General features: G+C 46.5%; 1 long non-coding RNA gene across 1 annotated transcript in view; it reads right to left on the bottom strand.

Annotated features, from left to right (window-relative positions):
• The window catches only part of LOC139051859 (uncharacterized), a 110,217-nt gene extending 95,832 nt beyond the window's left edge, over window positions 1–14,385 (bottom strand). The window contains exon 1 of the long non-coding RNA XR_011509586.1: window positions 14,188–14,385. This is a non-coding gene — a long non-coding RNA (uncharacterized lncRNA). The remainder of the gene's footprint in view (window positions 1–14,187) is intronic.
• Between the last annotated feature and the right edge of the window lie 1,574 nt (window positions 14,386–15,959).

Genomic DNA, 15,959 nt, shown 5'->3' with positions numbered 1-15,959 from the left:
AGGTAACAGCTTATAGCGCTCGTGTAGTGGTGGCTGACTACTGTCACGTAAATAAACTAAGGAGCCCGAGAAGTTGAAACATCATCCGCCTATTTACATCCACTGTACGACGTGGGAGTCACCGAGCGATCCAACGAAATCAGGCGTAACGTTAAGAGACAAGAAGACAGCGGCGGGGAATAGACCGCAAATGGGCGTAGACTATGTTCTTGTCGACAATAAAAGGAAGATGTGCAGCTCGACAGTTCAAGCAATGCTTAGGACATATAAAAGGTGGATCATTAGAATTACAGCTCGTATGGTTGCCAAGGGAAGGGAACGACGTTTTTAGATGGCAAAGTGTTTTTTGGTGTGATGAAGTTAGGAAATTTGCAGGCATCAGAATCAGCTCGCACAAACCAGAGGTGATTTGAGATCATTGAGAGAGGGCGTCTCAGAAATACTACACAATAAATTACCTAATGAAGGAAAACTAGTGTCTTCTTAGGTACACGAAAATATCCAGATATTGTAATAACAATTTCATGTCGGAGGAACCACAATCAGGATAAATCGGAAAAGCGATACGTGTTTTCATTTCGCGATATATTGCCTGGCGCGGACAATCTGCCTCGTGCGGCAGGTCGGACACGGAGCGAAGCGTTGCAAAACAAATGGCACTCAAGCACAACAATAACGGCGAGCAGGATCGGCGATAGTCGAAAATCTGGTCTGCGGGTAAAGCGCGTTGGCTTTCATGCATGGCTAGTCCAATGTTCCCGTGTAATCGTAGGGGCCCGCGCCGTTTCCAGAAAGTACCACGCCATTCGCGCTGTCCACACACTCAGATTACAATACGACGGCGCCGTCTCGTAGTCTCGTGCGGCACTCTGCTTTCCTCCTCCTCCTTTCTCTATAATTTGAGCCTCCGCTTTCCTCCTCCCGCTCTCTGCTTTCATCTCCCGCTGCTCTCCGCCTTCGCTTTCATCTTTCGCTTTGCTCGTTGCTTCGGTTACGGAGGAACATGTCGCGACGATCCCCGCAGGAACTGGCGTCCAAGAGCTGCGCACTAAAACCTTTGATAGTAAAGTCACACTGTATAAATTGGTCATTTAAATGCTTGCATAGCCAGCACAAACCCTTGTCAGCTGTCTGTTTGCCCCTTGCTTTTACTTCAGCTGATTTCGTGTGCGTAACATTTTGTTACAATAGCAGCCATATCGAGGCTACAAACCCGTTGGTGCCGCCGGCGCCGCCGTCGGATGATGACGCTTTCGACGGCGCATGCGCCAGCCGTGATGTTTAGTGTTAGAAGGCCTCGAGGGACGCAAGAGACGTGCAGTGCACTTGGCCGTAAAACACGACGGAGCCGGTTATACGCACCATCGAGGAGGGATAAAAAGAACTTAGAGGGAGCTCCACGTGACTCCGCAAGCCTCGGCTACCCAATCTTCTCTGACGTCACTCCTAACGCTCCCTGGTTACTTTGGGCCACATGGTTGAGAGACTATTCGACTTTGTTTTGTTCGGGGTAACCTTTAGTGGCACCTGCCATCACAGGCATGTTGGCACGTGGGAAGAAGTAACAGGTGGTTTTCTTCTTCGGCAAAAAACGTTGTTCGCTTCACCCGCGCTGCCTTGAAACTTGGAGAATGTCTGGGCGACTGACCCATGACGACAGAATCTTTAAATAGTTGGTCACTATTGCCCAACAACGCCGTTAGTGAAGTGGCTGTGCTCTCAATTTGAAAGCCATCGAGAATTCCCGGTGTTTGGTGAAATCAGCTTTTCTGCACTTAAAAATGCGGTGCATATATTCTTGCTTGTTCTTCCCGCTGTCTTGCACCTTGAATCACTACATGCACCTACGTAACGTGTGATAGTTCGGTGCGTTATCTAGCTGACATAACAAACACTCCACTTTGTCGCACGCTTGAACCTTCACAAACATTGGCGTGCGTTTGCCAACCTCATATTTCCGCGTCTTCTGAAATCCCCGCAGCAGACGCAATCAATGTGAGCCGACTAGAATCTAACGCTTGCATATCACGTGGCTAGAGCCCACTTCTCCTCTACATTCTTTGCACTGACTAGGCTTCAAGTATGACACGTATAGCGTATGACACGTATGATAGCGTATTCCTTCCGCCATGTACCGCACCCTCATGCTCAGCTCAATCGACTCTATAGTGCTCACACTACAGCATTCGTCTTGTGCCGGTGGCTCGAGTTTCCCTGAAACAAATTTGCACTTCTGTTGAGGATAAGTGTCGACGACGCCCCGCAATGCATACACTTGTCTGCGTTGAAAGGATTCTAAATGTCAAGCTACTTATATCTAGTTATTTTCTATGGCACTGAGAAGCGATCTGACAAGCCATGTCACAACGCTGCAGGACTCCATTGATTCTGCGCAACTACAGTTGCACGACCTGCAGTGTCGACCCATGAGGCTCTCACCTAGTGTTAGAACACAGCGGGAGGATCTCAAGTACAACGCATAATCTTGCTATTAATTTGAATGCTTCATCCAAGTAAAACTGCTGTTCTCTTTTTCTTGCTTGATTTTTTTTCTCTATTTTTGCATTTGCAAAGCTGGTAATATCTCCCTTTTCATGGCACCATTCAGCCTCAGAAACTGCAGCTGCAGTTAAAGTGTAATGCTGTACGTAGACAGATCTCCGAGACAACGAAACCCCACAGTTCTTACGGCAACGCAGAATAAGTATCTCTCATGCGTAAGCAAGTCACCACGAAACATTCTTTTCTTTGTTTTTTTGTTTTTCGTAAAAAGGCTGTCGCTATTGACGGAAGGTATAAAAACACTGCTTGTGCAGCATGTTGAGCGTAGTACTTCAAGCAACCATTAAAATGATAACCTGCAATCACTCTGGGCACCTTTGGCTGTTGTGTAACGTAGCCTTTGGGAAAAGAAGAAGGAATGTTTGGCTGCATCGGCACTGCGCTCTGTGCGCTACAGTTAATCGTCGCGTAAATAACATCTTATGAATCACCAAATGGTGGACTCTACAGCAATATGATACACATATACCCCACATGCCTTTCTCTCTAATAAAGAGGCCTACCAGCCCTCATGTGGGCATTCCATTAACGCCTCGTATCCTTCTCGTGGGAGGCCCTCGAAACTTTAAAATGAAAATCCCTGAAGCGTCATGTACTGGGATGGTGGGTAACATGCTACTAAAGTCTGCTCAAAAGTCTTAGAGCTCTCCGGAAGTAATTAGGCCACCCGAATATAGCATTTCAATTTAAACATCCCAAAAGCCCTTGTCATTTCGTCCAATGGGCATGCATATTCAATGTCCCCTTGACGGTGAGTTCATTGTGTAAGTTCCTTAGAAGGTGGTAGCTGAAACAAAATATTCCATTATAGCAACGAAAAAAAGAACACCACGTTTACGGAGGCGAACACCTAATCTTCAACTGAAAAATTAGAAAACAACTCGCCTCGTTGAAAACGTGTGATAAGATAGCACATGCCATACTATAATATACGGAAGTTCTATAGATAACATTGTGCGTTAAAAAAAAACGTGTGCGCTGTCTGACTCGTAACCGAGATAAGAATGCTAAACAACGTACTACATGCAAACGCTGATTAGAGCTATTAGAGTCCTCGCTTAACAGCAGTGAACAGCAGCAGTCAATGGCTATGTGGAAAGCAGCGCATTACCAAAGCTAAACGAAACAACTTAATTTCCATAGAGCAGTTATCGGGAGGTATGCATAATCATTTACCAGTAAACCGCTAGTGAAGTAAGTTCCGTGAACGCTACATCGGTGTCTGTGCTCGGTGTAGTTTAATTCGCTTGTGTTTTTGATTATTTCCTTTAACCACCAGTTGAGGGCTCGGGAAAATTTAACTAGTAACCCACCTGTAGCAGCGTAATCGATGCATCAGGCAATACAGACGACATGTAACTCCTTTCTTTTTGGCGTCGAACGTCCTTAAAAACGATTCAAAGTGGTCACTTGCTGAAACCACGGTGTACGAGAAACGTCCTATAGCAATATCGCTCATATCTTTGCAACCATAACGTATCCACGCAGCTTACCCATTGCGTAGAGAAAAGAGGCCAATCCCCGATCGTGCATGTGTACCCTGCGCAGATGAAATGTTTGTCGCACCAGTCGTGACGCAAACAGAGGTAATCTGTAGAGTTAGCCTTGCGCAGGGTGTTTATAGAGAGAGGCCTGGCTTGACAATTTGTCCATCTGAACCAGGAATGGTCGCGTTTGAGAGAGCTCACTATGCCATACTTGGTGTAATTGATCGGACTCAAAAGTGGTGTTCGTCCCGGTGTGTGTGAGGGGCTACGAATGTGCCATACGCTTGAAAGATTGCACGCTTATACTCGGCTAGGCATACCGATAAATACGCAATCTGGAATGTTTCTAGTGGGAAGAATGGTAACGTTCTTTTTTTTTAATTTTTGAACAACGCACCGACACGGTACGTTTATTTCGGCCTCAGGGTGCGTTTCTTTCGTGTAAATGCGTGGAAAACCTGCAACAAGAAGGCTAATGTGCCCCTCTTATCTCACGGGAACAGGCTGCTGGAGCTTAGACGCACGCTCAAATGGGTCGTACCCATTTGAAGGCCGAGAACTGCCACTCCGGTCTGCCAATCGAGACAACTGCACACCCCTACCACGGCCAATTAGCGCGTGCTTTGCCGCGTCATCAATCATGGAGAGAATAATTATGGTCCTGAGACCGAACTCTTTTCAAATTCCTCTTTTCGAATCATGCCTAGTTCTCTTCTCGGACAGCTGCAATTCGCGCCCTGTTTGGAGCCTTTTTATTCCGACGCATTGCGCTGTTCATTCGCGTTATTTCATTGTCTGTACTCTGCCGCTCCATCTTCGCAAACGGACGCGCATGCGCATTAAACCTGCAGCTCCGTCATCCAGTGCGTTTGGAACTGCAGTCTCCAGGGAGTTTCTTAACAAACAGTTCGGCTCCGTTCATTTAAATAGAAATACTCAGCAGGCTGCATTCAACAAACAATATGCGACACTGGGAACGGTTTTTGCGACAAAAATTGTTTGTTCTCTAGGAATACCATATTGGTGATAATAACAAAGTTGTTTGCAATGCAAGCTTTTCACGTGATTAAACGATGTATTCGGCGGGACGTTGCGAAATAAGCGTGGGCGAATTACGCGCAGCTCCGGTAGAGCAACACTATGCAAATGCAGTGTTTAGAGCACGTGGTTGACAAGCTTGGTTTGTCAGAAGCGCTAACGTTTCAGGAATCATAAGTTGCGAAGAGTACCAAAAGTTGGTTGCGCCCTGCTTGAGCGAGAATTGCCATCGGAGCGATGTTTGCTCGCGTCACATGTTGATTGGAAGGAAATATGAAAGATCACCTTAAATTTGTTTCGCATCGACACTGGCTTGTGGAATTTAGATTTTTAATAGCCAAGCCTTGCTAATAAAAACAAATGATAAATTCATACGCGAAGGTGCTGGTATCGCACTTTCGCCTTCCTATATTTGTATATGTAATATGACTTTTTCCGACTTCCGACTCCTCTTACGCAACGAACCCTGAACACCTTCATTCGGTAGTAACCGCTTTTCTCACCCGCCCGGATCACTAAGCACGCGTCTTGTTTAAAGCAGTCTTTTCCGGACAAACCACATTATGACGTCAAAGCACGCTTTCGAGGGGCTGAGGTCGTGAATTTACGAAGTCAGCCCTGGATGACGGAGAATTGTGTAACTTCTTCAGAACCGTGAGGTTCTTAAGCCACACAATTCACTGTTCATGCGGAGATTTTTAAAAATGTTTTTAATGTATTGATATATTCAGAGTTCTCTATATGTTTCTCTCCTTCAAACTGTTTGGTCTATCACATTTGTATTTTTTTACGTTGTGTGTTTCCCCAGTGCAAAGGCAACGAAGCTGATCCTGCCCACTATAGTGAATACCGAAGTAATAATAGTACTTATTATTATTATTATTATTATTAAGTGGTTTCTAGAAATGCCAACACGAACAAAAAGACAAGTAAAAAAATACTAGGAATGATGAAAACCAAGCAGCTGTGGAAGAAGCGGGGAGAGGGGAAAGATGAGAATAGATGGAAGGACATAGCCGCATAGAACCGCACGAACAATTATGAAGGAGGCATCCATTCAGAGAGGAACGCGACAAGTAAAGAAAAAGACACCTCTCCGGGAGAAATGCGTGCTCTGCAAGAACGCATGGCAGTTGAGTAATCAAGCAGGCAAACGTCTCAAGGCAAATATCCGACCGACTGAACGCAGGTGCTTTTTCGCAGCGAGCGCTCGGACATCAAGCCACAACCGATTCTGCAGGAGTCTAGCCCAGTGAGGCAAGTCTCGACAGTGAACTGAAAAGAATGAGACCATCCAGCGAGACCCGCTAGTCGGAGTGCTGCTCTTTGCAGTGTCATCGAGATCGCACAGATCTTCTGGGCAGCCACAGCCTTTGTGGGTGTATAGCTAGAGGCCTGTCGACCAGACCATTCACAGGCATAAGTACACATAGCGTGTAACTGAAAAAGGATCGGGAGCTACATATAACTCTTCTACCTAAACCACTCGATCGTTCGCGCTCAAGTTTTGCACAGAGGTGGAATATTCTTAATGGGTTGAGTTTATTAACGCGCTTAGGTTGGTCACTTGCTTGCTCCAGAATTAAGTCGGTGCCCTGATCGTCTGCAACTACGGCGCTCAAAAGATGTCGATTCCACCTCAATCGAACGGTGACGCCATCTCTCGGGTGTACAGTGAACTAGGTGTGTCTGCCGTAGCCAGGACAACTGGCGCAGCCGTCATCCTGAGGCGAAAGATAATAGCGTATCTGCACATAATGCGTCCATCGAACATCTCCTGAAGAAAAAACAAGGTGATTCACACTGGCATGGTAAGAAACAAAACTCATTACACAACTTTAGCTCTGTAAAGCACCTCAGCGCGAACGAGCGAGTAATTTGGCTCCGTGAATCCAACATACTTGGTGATCCTACTTATGCACGCTTTGTATCTGCGAATATGTCCAACGCCAAGTGGGGGAAACAACATGACATTTATTTTACACACTTTAATATAAACGATGTCCATAGCTGGGTTATCAGCGTCACTTCGTTTCGGTCTGCTGAGGGGCTGCGCTGGAGTTGGAAACCATGACAAACGTCGCTGTCGTTAGATTCTCTTGAGAGTGTTTTAATGCAACCGGAATGGCTGCCTGCTCTGCACTTGTTTGTGAGCGTGGACGCAGCAGTCGATGGTGAAGAATAAACCTGCAGATTTTCACTGCCTTCAGGGAGCCTGGCAGCTCGAACTATATGATGCTTGTAACAAAGGTATAGGTCATCTGAGGCCCACAGGTTCCTTTCGCATATTACCATGCCATGAACAGATATACGAAAGTTCTACAGTGAAACGCTCCTTTCCTCGCCCAAGAATGTGTAAGGGATCCTTCATTGGCTGATTGAATATCTTGTGCAATAAATTTTGAAACCAAGGACTTCTTTAGCGACTTCAAATCGATTTAGGGCTCATGGGATCTGAGTACCTGGCCACGTGTTTTTGACCACTTTCGTCAAAATAGGGCAATTTGTGGCCTTTTGCTAGATCTAAGAGAACTAAGGAAAGAGTTGCAGTAGTGCCCGAAAGGCGAAGCGTCGATTGTGATCGCAAATTAATAGTCAGCTGTACGAAATAAGGATAGTTGTTTTATGGGTCACATGAAGTTGTAAACATTTTCTTATTAACTAAATTAACAAGCATTGCGCCAGGCGAGGACAAGCTAACATTAATACATCTCACTCGATGACCGCGCAAACTTGCACTCAAAAGCGCTGGCGTGACGAATCACGCATGCAGCAGCAGCGAGTCAATTGAACTTCGTGCTGCCTCTCGCTTGAACGCGAACTAAGCGGCGAGAACACAGAGCAAACTAAGCTAGCCGCACAATTGCATCATCGCAGGTCGCTTTCAAGCCTATGACATGGCTGCGCGGCCGTGACATACGCAGCCGCCGCCGGAGTAGAAGAAATGGTGCATATATATTCATATAGCTTGAAAGCATAAACGCTTACCATAATCTGAATATCCGTGAAACTCAATAACGGAAAACTTCAAGCCCTCAAATCGAGAGCAAACAGAAATACACAGTCATTTTAGACTGATAAAGCATTCTTTCGAAACTCTGGGACTGTTAGCCTCGTCATTAATAAGCTGATAATCACAAGAAACAAATGAAAGTATAGGCTGCATTTCTTCAATTTCTCGCCGAAGGCTAGGCGCGGGTCTGTCACCTTGACGTCACGGATTTAGAGTATTTCTTCGTATTTGGGGTCGTTATGGGGGTGTAATACTTGTTGAAACGTGCTAATTTTATAGTTTCGCTCTGTAAGCACGGAAGTGTAGTCCACTTTCACCGATTTGAAATTAAACTACGCCCGAGCACACGCTGGAAAAGTCAGTGACGTCACGGCGGGCTAGTCAGAGGACTTCACGATGGGGTTGCCACCAGTCCTTGACGTTTGAGCCTTTCTGGCTCATCGAGCACCATCTCACCAAAACAGTGGATTTTGTTTTGTTTTATATCTCATCCCAGACACATGCCCTTTTATTAACGCAGGAAAGCTTTTTCGTCTTAATATCCCTTTAAAGTACCCAATCTTCCCGCCTTACAGGTTGCCAGCTTCATACCAAATTCTGAATAAGACTTTCTCAGTGAATGTCAGAAAGTTTGTGCACAATACGTTCCTGGTATTTTCTCATTGTGGTTTATTGCTACTTTTTAAAAATGCTCACATGTTATTCCTTTGCTGACGCGTTCGTTTCGTCTGTCTGTCATGCCTGTCGTCTTACAAAAAGCGAGCATTTCATCGCGGTGTTGGACAAAGCTCCAGTTGCAAGGCTGCCTTATATTGAGAGCACCTCAATGGTAGCATGCCGGGCATGCGAGTGACGTCCACTTGAGAAACCTTTAATATTTTATATTAAGCTTTTATGTGTGAGCATTCGTTCGCGAGCTTCCGAGCCCTGTCACGCGAATAGTGTGATTCGTTGCGCCGGCATAAAAATACTCTATTTGCAAAGTTTAGATATTTATACGTTCTGGTATTGTAAATGTAGACGAGGGCTAGCTTTCAAGCGATGACCAAGAATCTAAAGAGAAAAAATTAAATAAAAACAGAATACCGAAAACGATACATACGGCTCCTTAAAAATACATGGGGAAACTTACATCAGCGGTGGGCCAATTACAATTAAGGGGTGGGCCAACTTGAAATTTGAGGGTGGCCCAATCTGAATTTACGAGTGGACACGCCTAATGTTAGGGGGGGGGGGGCAAATTGAAATTTAGGAGTTGACCAACTGAAATGTTTGGAGAGGGTAACGTAAATTTCCCATTGGGCAACATTAAATTTAAGTGTGGGACATTATGACATTCGGGGAAGGCTCGATGCCCTACTGAACGTCGCTGAGCATCCTTCGAGTTGCGAACACCTCGCGGGTAAGCGAGCACGTTGAGACACATGGCGCGTTTTCAGTGCACCTTACCACGGCGCAGTGAGAATGCAGGCGAGGGCGGCAGCGAGGCTGAGATGGCGTAACGGCGATGAACTCTCGACACACGAGACGCCTCGTGCCATTCGCATCCGACAGCCCTTTTCACATAAGCTAATGGAACGAGGAAAAAATTACCGACGATTACGTTACTTCCTAATGCGAAATTTGAGCGCAGCAAATAAGCTGTTTCACCTTTTCGATAGATTGAGGCAAAGAAATCGAGCAACACATGTATGCGCTATCACAGAATTTTTTTTTATTTTTCACACGTATTCCTTTAACAAAGACTCCACTAACAGTTCTTGACAGTCATGAAGGAAGCTTTGTGGTCGGAGAAATATACTGATATATGTTCGACTTGGTACACCAATGCTTGATTCTCAAAGACGAGATCTATACAAGTGCCTCGCGAGGTTGTCACAGCCGTGGGACGCGTTACGAGCGAGAGGAACGGGATGTTCTCCCGCATAAGTGTTAGGAAATTGCTGTTTGTCTTTATGTCAACATTAAAGTCCCCCACTACTAACATCGGTGTGGATCGATGGACGGTTAATGCGAGCTGCAGGAGGTGCACGACGTCTTTCGTGAGTGCGGTAGGGGCGAAGTAGGCAGCTACTACCAGCAAGCCGTTGGGCAACTTTGCGGCGCACAGTTCGCCAACTTCAAAGTTCGAGCCGGCGCTTTGACAACCGGAAACTCGCAGGAAGAGGTGGGAAGGGGGCGGCGTGTACACCCAGCGGCAAACGATGGGGGCAGAAGCGCGTGCAGCAAGCGGACAACACGATAAAGGGAGGAGGGAAGAGATAGCAGCGACTGACTGATGCCGCTGACGCCGATAGTGAGTCAACCCCAGCTGCGGAGTTGGTTTCAGGGACAACGCCGCCGATGCCGACACAAACAATATGATACCCTCGCTTCCGCAGCGCTAAGAACCAGGGGGGGGGGGACCCTTTCCGCCTCTTTCTGCATGGCGGCGACGGCGTTCTATGCAGTCACGTTATCTTCACTCTCTAGCGGCGTCAGCGGCATCCAGCGGTATCAGTCGGTCGCTGCTAGCGCTGGGGGGATGAAAGGGGGGCGGAGCTGGTTACGAGGCCGACGACGACGACGACGACGACGACGACGACGCGAAACCCAGGAACGGACGCCAAAGAGCTGCGCTCTAAAATGCAACACCTTATAGCACTCGTGCAATGGTAACTGACTACCATCACATATATCAACACAGGAATCTAAGAAGTTAAAATATCATCAGTCTATTCATGGTCACTGCGCGACGAAGGCATCTCCGAGCGATCCAGCGATATCAGGCGTATCGTTGTTCTTGTCGACAATAAGAGGAAGAGTTGCAGCTTGATAGTACAGGGAATGCGTAGGACATATAAACAGTGGACCATTGGAGTTAGGGAACGGTGGCTAAAAGAAGCGAACGCAGTTTTAGGGCTGCAAGAAACAGGGAATAGAACATAGGGAATTTTCAGGCGTAAGGTGAAATCAGCTCGCAGAAGACGGGGGGGGGGGGACAGTAGATCACAGGGGGAGGTCGTCTGAGAAGTGCTAGGCATTGAAATCGCTAACGATTATGAAACGAGTATTCAGATGAAATAGAGAACAAAATATCAAGGTGCTATTTTAATAATTTCATCGGGAAGAAATCACAATCTGAATAAACCGCGGAATTCTATCGTAAGAAAATGAACAGGATTCACCGAGGATTATGAAAGTTTTAATGCAAAATTTGAGCACACCTCTATACGTGTTTTAATTTCCCGATATATTGAATGGCGCAGACAATCTGCCTCGTTCGGCACGCTGCAGACGCAGCGACAAGATCCACAAGAAGTAGCCCCCAAGCACAACGATTGCTGTAATCAGAGTCTGCGATCGCCGAAAATCTGATCAGTGGGTCAAGCGCGTCGGCTTTTATACTTTGTTAGTCGATGATTAGGCTTAGAAGGTCGCACAGGACGGAAGAGATGTGCATTGCGCTTAGCCACAAAAGACGACGGACCTGGTTTCCCACACCATGCAGGCAGGGGAAAAATAACTAAGAGGGAGCGTCACGTGATTCCGCTAGCCTCGGCAAGAGAACCTTCTCCGACGCCGCCCCTGCCTCTCTGCGGGATGTCGTGCGTGCTCGTGGCCTCTAGTGTAGGATTCTACCCACATGGTTGCTGGACCATTCGAGATTTTTTTGGTACGTGGTACCCTCTAGTGGCGACTGAAGCCTCGTCCATGGAAGCACGTGGAAAGTAATGATTGCTTTTATGCTACCACGCGCGTCGTTCTTCGTTTTAAATGCGTAGCCTTGAAACCCTGAGAATTCCTAGGGCGCCTGATCCAAGATGTCAGAATTGTTAAAAGCGTCGTTCACTTGCGCTCAACACAACACCTCTTAGTGGAGTTACCGGCCCTCTCACCTAGACAGCCATCCAAAATGCCAGAGCGCGTTTACGTGCTTCGTCAAATGAGCTGGTGTGCACATTAACTGCGGTGTATTTTCTTGATATTTTGGTACCGCTTTCTTTCAAATTGAACGACCACGCGCACCTGTGTAATTTGTGGTGGTTAGGTGCTTTACCTGACTAACATAACAAAGACTCGACTGCGTCACACGCTTGAACCTCCAATAAGCTCAGCTGGCTTTGGTCACGCCGGCCATGTGCGCCTTGTTGCGGCTCGAAGTGGCGTTTAGGCCACGAATCTGCCTAGTCCATCGACGAATACGCCTGGTAGTAGGCACGAAGGAAAAAGGTTTTTTTTTACATTGGTGACGCTGGCTGTAGTTACAAAAGCCCACTTCACACAGGAGCATAATAAACGTATGAGTTCACATCAAGACACGTCAGTGCCACTGCACGAAAGGTTTCCGCTGTTAATAGCGTAGTCTTCCCTTTGCGACTCGGCTATGTAATGGGATGACTCTGTGGCGACCAATCACAACCATCGAATCCGTAGCTCCACTTTCGATGGTACGGAAGAGGTGACCGTATAGCAACCTGGGTATCCAAGGTGGGCGCTGGGCTTCAGTACCATTTGACGTTGGCCCTTCTTCATCAATAGTTCAGGCTGTTAGGTACAGGTAGATGGGCCTTTTGCGGACTCGTCAACAGAAGGTATCAACGCCGCGCTGACTTGGTGATAGGCGCTGATGAATGGCTGCGGTCGCCTCGTAGTATTCGTTTAATTCAGGCCTTTTGTCGTGTTGAGACGTAACAGTTTGTTCCTAAATGCCAGCCGGAGCTGCAAACAAAGCAAGCCTACTAGAATTTTCCGCTTGCCTATCACGTGACTCAGGCCTACGGCTCCTATATATTCTTTTATCACTAGGCTTCAAAATTGTCACGTGACGCTCCCTCCTATAGTCGCAGGATAATTTCTCCGGCTACCAAGGCAAAGCTACGGGCGCGTCGCTGCTGCACGTGCGGTGCTGCACCAAGAAGTCCGGCAGCGTTTGACAGCACTTTTGGTTGCTTGGAACAGACGCTGAATCGACGCAGCTTCCACGCGCGCAGATTTCGCGTTTGCTGAAACGCGCAGGGGATGAGCAACAATATAAGTGAACCATTACAATCAGTGGCGTGTGCTGGCTTATTTGACTGTTGCTAATAATTGTTACTTTTCTCTTCCCCAGTTTAAACTAACGTGGATTAGAACGCGCGACTATATTCAGGATCATTCTCAGTTGGGCATGGTTTGCCTCTTGTTTTTCCTGCATAGCCACAGACACTTGCCCGCGAGTGTTGTGTGTTCTTTCCGCCATTGACCGCCCCCTCACACTCCGTTCTGTCGAATCTACAGCGTTGCCACTGGAGAGCCAAATGTCAAGGTACTTATATCGACATGTTTTCTTTGGCACTGACAAGTGCCAACGGTTTTCCAGCGGTCTCATCTCATGCACCATCCAGGCGCAACGCGTGCAACACCTTTGCTGATGTTGCGACATGCCTGGACTCAACGCTGCACGACTCCATCCATACTGCGAAATTGCGATTGGATGACTTGCTGTCTTTAGCCAAGTCACCCTCACCTAATGTTAGAACACAGCGTCAGGATCTGAGGGGCAACGCAGTACCTAGATATCGCTTCGAATTCTTCACCCAGCCGAAACACCGGTTCTTTTTTTTACTTGATTCTATTTTTTAACGTGTAAAGCTGAACATAGTTCGCTATATTTGGCACCGCTCAGCCTCAGAAACTGTAGCTGCAGTTGAAGAAGTGTAGCTTCTGCTCCTGCTTACGTTGGCGGATCTCGAAGAGAACGAAACGCCACCATGCTTACGGCAACGCTCAATAGGTTTCTGCTATGTGCATGCAAAAGTAACGTCAATATATTTTTTTGTTTATGCAGTTTTGCTAAAAGGGCCCAAGCTATTTACGAACGTCTTTCGAATTCTCCTAACCCAGTAAGCTCAACATAAAACTTGAAGCACACATTTGAAAGATACAGTGCACTCAAGCAGAGCATTTCGGTGGGCTGAATAGCGTAGCCTTTAGGTAAAGAACCTGCCTAACTCGCTCCATTCACCAATATTGTTGACTTGAGAGCCCGCAGAACCTTACTTATGTGAAAAATGCCTAGTGCACCATTAAATCATGGACCTCGCAGCATACAGAGCGTATACATACCTGTCTTATAAGAGTCCCACTAGCCCTCTTGTGGGAATTCGATGAACGCCTCGTACGCTTCCCGAGAAAGGCAGTCCAAACCTTCAAAAAAAAAATCCCTGTGGCGTCATGTACTCGGATGGTGGCGAACATGCCTCTAAATTCTGCTCAAAAGCCTTTTGAGCTTTTGATCTTGAGATTTCCCGAATAATGACTTCATTTTAGACATACCTAAAGCCCTTAAGATTTCGTCCAACGCGCATGCATGTTCAATGTTCACTTGACGGTGAGTTCATTGTTTAAGCTCCTTAGAAGGTGCTCGCTGAAACAAAATATTACATTATTGCAAAAAATAAAGAACACGACGTTTAGGAAGGCGAGCACCTAATCTTTCACTAGAAAACTGGAAAAAATCTTGCCTCGCTGAAAAGGCACGATAAGATAGCACGATGTGCTATACATGCCAGACTTCATTACTCGGAAATGCTATAAATAACATTTTGCGTAAAAAAATGTGTACGTGGCCTGACTCATAAAGGAAATGAGAATATTAAACCACGTACTACCTGCAAACACTGAATAGAGCTATTAGAGTGATTTCTTCACAGCAGTGAATAGCAGCAGTCGATGACTATCTGAATAGCAACGCATTAGCAAAACTGAACTTAATAAGCTGTTTTGCATAGAGCAGTTATCGGGAGGTATGCATAATCATTTCACGGCAAACCACTAGTGAAGTATGTTCCGTGAGCGCGACATCGGTGTTCGTGCTCGGTATATATTAGTTCGCTTGTGTTTCTGGTCACTTTCTTTAACCACCCCTTGAGGGCTAGGGAAATTTTAACTAGTAACCCAGATGTAATAGGGTAATCGATGCATCATGCAATACATAAGGCACGTAATTCTTATTTGGCGTCGAACGTCCTTAAAGACGATCCAAGGGGGTCGCTTGCTGAAACCATGGTGTAACGAACCACGGTGTGATGAGATTTGCAAGTTTGCTGGTGTAAGATTGAATCAGCTCGCACAAAGCAGGGACGATTAGACGTCATTGGGAAACGCCCTCTGAGAAATTTTACGCATTAAAATTGCTAGTCAGTAAAAAAAAAACTGCTCTTCCGTTTCGATGCAGAAAAAAATATCCAAGTACTATGGTCTGAATTTTATTTCGAAGGAACCACAATCTGAATTAACTGGAAAGACTGTACGTGTTTTCATTTCGCGCTATATTGACTGGCGCAAACAATCTGCCTCGTGCGGCAATTTATAAACGGAGTGAAGCGTTGCAAAACGGCTAACACTCAAGCACAACAAGAACGGCGAGCAGATATATTGCGACCGTCAAAATTCTGGTCTGCGGGTCAAGTGCGTCGGCTTTTTTTTTTGTGGCTAGTCGAACGTTCCAGTGCAATTGTTGGTGCCCGCGTGGCTACCAGGAAGTACTCAAAAATTAGAGTCGCGCACGCGATGATACTGCAATACTACGGCGCCATCTTTGTAGTCTCGTGAGGCAATCTGCTTTCCTCCTCGCCCTTTCGCAATACTTTGCTCCACCGCTTTCCTCTTCGCGCTCTCTGCTTTCATCTCCCGCTGCGCTCCGCGTTCGCTTGCATCTCACGCTTTGCTCGTTCACTCGGTTACAAAGAACAACGCTGCGACGATCGCCGTAGGAACGGGCGCCTAAGAACTGCGCTCTAAAATGTTTAATGGTGACGTCACACTGTTTTATTTGTGCATTTAAATACTCGAATGCGCAGCACAAACCTTTGCCAGCTGTCCGCTGTTATGCATGA

This window comes from Dermacentor albipictus, unplaced genomic scaffold, assembly GCF_038994185.2.
Source record: "Dermacentor albipictus isolate Rhodes 1998 colony unplaced genomic scaffold, USDA_Dalb.pri_finalv2 scaffold_15, whole genome shotgun sequence".
Taxonomy (NCBI): domain Eukaryota; kingdom Metazoa; phylum Arthropoda; class Arachnida; order Ixodida; family Ixodidae; genus Dermacentor; species Dermacentor albipictus.
Note: the sequence above shows the minus strand (reverse complement) of the source record. Positions and strands in the feature narration are given on the sequence as shown.